The following is a 4,951-nucleotide window of genomic DNA, read 5'->3' on the forward strand; positions in this document are numbered from 1 at the left end:
TGTTCTATAAAATGATATAGTCTCCTTATTCATGTCTCCACTTCAAATTCTTACCTTATAAGGTATAAATTTTACGGTTGTATAATTTATTAAAATAAATTCGCCATTCTTACTGTTGTACATAGTTCAATTCTATCTTTAGTAATTTATACATATATATATATATTGAAGCTCATGTGTTTATATTATTGTAAATTACAATATCAACTTCCTTACACAAACATAGCAGTAAAAAAAATGAGTATTAACTAATTTCAATCTTATTCCTTACCTTATTTGTTTCACAACTTATCTAATCAAAATAATACTATATATGATTTTTTTCCCAAATCATGAATCACATTAAGTCTTTTATTTATTTACTAAATATAATATTAATTGTTAATCTAAAATAAATCAACAAATATATATATATATATAAATGATTCACAAACATCAAAAGGTCATGATTCATATTATGTTACTCATTTAGTAAAAATGTTAAAAACTCCTTAAGTTATAAATTCTACACCAAAAAAATATAAAAATCTTAAAATTTTTACAAAAAAAAACCAAAATCTTATTTTCCAAAAAATAATTGTAATATTAATTATTATAAACACCACGCGAGGCGTGGTTATATTGTCTAGTATTATATATAAAAGAATGATATAAACATATTAAAAGAAAAATTAAACCAAAACATTATTTATATATTTTTTAAAATAATACGATAACATTTTAGATCACAAACTACCATATTTAAGGTACAAAATATTAATGATATTATTCAAATCACACCGCAATGATTGGAGAAGAAACTTCTTTATTCTTGATAGAAGATAAATGTTATTATAATTTCTTATTTAGTTACACAATCATATTATTTGTACACACGGCACTTATATACAATGTATTTATATGTGTTGTCAGCGTTTTCACCAGAGGACACGTGACATTTATTAAATGAGTAATTAAGCTCCTCGAGCGCTAGTGAGGTTTCGTACTATGGTCTAGCCAAACGCGGATGTCTCCAGGTGAGGCCACGCCCGAGGTCTATCCTCGAAGCGCAGATGTCTCCAGGTGAGGTCACGTCCCGTGACCCGTCTCCAAGGCGTGGATGTCTCCAAGTGAGGCCACGCCCCAAGGTCTGTCCTCAAGGCGCATATGTCTCCAGGTGAGGCCACGTCCCATGACCTGTCTCCAAGGCGTGGATGTCTCCAAGTAAGGTCACGCCCCGAAGACTATTTAGATGGTCCTCGCTCTCTTCATTCGCCAATTCCCCAGGTCTAGGATTCCTGTCCCCGGACTTGGAGTAGCTGCCAGGTGTCAGTTGCCGCAGTTGTGGCCCACCAGAAGATCATTTGACAACTTTTGGTGAGCCTCGAGTAGTGGTGTCAAGATCGTACACTCGACAATCGGTATTTTCCACAATGCCGCTTGACATGGGCGAACGTGCGCCTTATCCTGACACGGTCAGATATCTGTTCCCCATAAGGTTGGTAGGCAACTTTCTGCAAATGGACCCCGTGCAATCCGCCTAGTTTCATGGTCTTTATTAGTACATCCCTATGTAATTAATTAGTAATTTACTCCCCAGATAAAAGGGAATGTTGTATTAATTATTCATTAAGGATATTAATGACTCATGCCTCTATAAATAGGACTCGGGTATCTCCTTGTAAAGGTAGAGAATTTGGGCTAGTTTATATATATATTGCAATAAAAGTCAAATATTGCTGAAGAAATAAATAAATCAAAGAGTCTTCTAAGACGGTTAATTGAGATCCAATTTTCATTCCTACCTGCTCAATTATGGCCCCATAATTTTTTTTATCGCTATTTCTCTCGAACACGAATAAAAAAAATGACCGTAATATAGGATAGCTCTATTAACACTTCCATGTCTCAAACTTTTTTTAATCACTTATTTATTATAAAATGACATAAATATTTTTATTAAATAAAAAATAAAATTTATTTTTAGTATAATTCAAAAATATTAAGCATATCTCTTATATATTAATTTATGAAATAATTTTTATAAGCATAGAAATTGAATAGTTTAGTTTTATTAATGATTTTGATTCTAATGATATAATTTTTTTATTATTGAAAAAAATATTTATTTTAATTGGGAGTGCCAAAAAATATATTTCATTTTTTTCAACAACAAATTACAGTGGTAGAATTTCTTTTTCTAATAAAAAAATGTTTACTTATAAACAAATTTGTACTTAAAAGTTTTTTTTTTTGGGTGCAACTCAGGTGTTAGGTCAGGGGTGTTTGTTTTGAGTAGTTGAGTTGCCTTAGAAAGTGTAGAAGAGTTTAGGATGGAGGTAATATTAAACTCTTATGTACAAAAAATTTCACTTTACCTTTAAAATAGATGTGGGACCTACACAAATTAATCACTTTACTCCCTTAATATTTGAACCAAACATAAAAATAGTTTTAGATTCTCATTCCTACCTTTACTTTACCCCGTACCAAACACCCTAAGGATTTGGGTCTACAATACCACCATGGAGCACCACTACATCACTATCATATATTGGTCCTTGTCAATACGACACATTTCTAACCACCTGAAAACATATATAAATGAAAAATCAATTACTTTATTTTATTTTATGAAGAATACATATGGTGGAGAGACCGTTTTTCTTGCTAAATTTATTAGACAATAATTGAGTTTGACTGGGGATATGACATAATTTTAGATTAGAGTTGGGAGAGGGGTGTGCTTGCCCATTAGCAACAAGTGACATGGCATCTATAAATTAATTAATTGATTCCATGTAATGTGATTTGCATTTATTAATTTTGTAAGATCTCGTTTGGATGATGAGACTCGATTGGATAACTTTTATGATGTAATTTTATTATCAAATTAGAGTAGATGTCGAAAAAATTAATCCAATAACTTAAATAATCATTTTAGTTTGAGATAACTTAATCCTATCGAAAAATTTGGGATGATATTATCCCATCCCATCTAATTCTTATTTCTATATATTTCTTTGGTAAGAAAAAATAATTATTATTTTGCATGCAACTTATTTTTTTCTAATTTAGTTTGGCAAATGAGCGACTCAATAATTTTTTTATTTTTTAATCAAATCTTATCCAGTTTTACTATTCAAACGTGACCTAAAAGATATATTTATATGTGTTGCATACACAAATGAGCTCACAATAATATGATTCATTCCCTAATTAAACATTATTATTAGAAAATTCTATTTGAATCCCCTCAATTTCAAATAAATACTAAACTTATTAACATGTTTTATAAAATTCTAATACTGATTTTTTTTCTTCAAAATTTGTCAAAATTAAGCTTACCCTGAATTAATTTGTTTAAATATTACATTTTTTATCTTTAGTTATATTATTTAATAGCAAAATCCCTTGAAGTCAAATAAATTGACAAATAACCTCCTGAAATTAATTAATTATAGCAAAATTTTCTAAAGTCAAATTAATGTTTTATTACTACAAAAATATTAATTCGTGTTTATTTATTTTTGTGTATAAAAATGGTAAATTTGTATTTTTAAATAACCTGTTTTTAACACTAAAACTCCAAAAGTCATAAAATAATTATAAACTAAGTCATAAATAATATATATTTTATATCATTATAATTTTCTTAGAATTTCATTAAATATTATTATATTTTATTTTTATAATAATTACTAAACAAAAAGCTGTTTGATTTTAAAAATATGATAGTATCCTATAATTTAAACGCTATTATAAAAACCTTATAGTTGAACTTTTTTCTTCTTTTTTTTTATACATTTGAATGCATGTGAATTTATACAAATTATAAAGTAATATTATTTAGAAAAAAAAATCTCTAAAACAATATTAAAATTTCATATATGAAACAGATCCGAAAAATCCAAACATTCACTACAGGAAAACAAGCTATTACCGGCGGAGAAAACCGCCGGCAATAGTCAGGAAAACCGCCGGTAATACTTTCACCGGCGGTCTCCGCCGGCAAAAATCCGCCGGTAAAAACCGGTCGGTAAAAGCCATTATTACCGGCGGAATTAGCCTCCCGCCGGTAATTATTTGGTCAGAATTCACGTCTGACACATTATTACCGGCGGTTTCCGCCGGTAATAATCCGCCAGTAATTGTAAAATATATTTAAAAAAAATAATTAATTTTTATAAATTATAATATAATTAATATTAAATAACTAAATTTATAATTAAAAAAATTTAGAAATAAAATCAATATTATTTAAATTAATATCCAAATTAAAAATACAACTTTAAAATACTAAAATTGTCTTTTCAAAATAAAAAAACATACACTTAAATTTAATAATAAATAATAAAACCTAAACTAATTATTATTGTCTTCATCAAAAGTTTCATTTAGAAAATCTTCAACATTCGTGCTTCGACTCAAACCTTCATGAGACTGTGGTGCTGGTGACGAAGGATAATATGGCCGAGGCTGTGGGCAAATCAAAGGAGACTGCTGCTGTTGTTGATTCGGAGAAGTGTAGTATTGCTGATTATAAACGGACTGCTGTGTCGATCCTCCATAATGAGGATATACCGGCTGCTGCTGCATGAACGGCCCAAATTGACCATACATAGGTTGTTGTTGTTGTTGTTGCTGCTGCGGTAATCCTCCAAACTGACTTCCCATAGGTTGTGTCTGTGGAAACTGGGAAGAAAGTCCAAACATATAATTAAAAAGTGGCGACTGAGAGGAACCACCAGATATGTTTGGAGAATTTTGTTGTGGTTGCTGTGGCATCGACGACGTCCCCGGGCTTTGATTAGATGTACTACCTTGTTGTTGAGAAGGTAAGAACTGCTGCAATAAACTTTCATAGCGTGGGTCATGGAGGGAAGAATCAGTCTGCAAATTTCCTGACTCGACCTTATCACGCATCTTAACCCACATCTCAGCCAAAACTCCCATCATCTCTGGAGTCACA

This window comes from Humulus lupulus, chromosome X (assembly GCF_963169125.1).
Source record: "Humulus lupulus chromosome X, drHumLupu1.1, whole genome shotgun sequence".
Taxonomy (NCBI): Eukaryota; Viridiplantae; Streptophyta; class Magnoliopsida; order Rosales; family Cannabaceae; genus Humulus; species Humulus lupulus.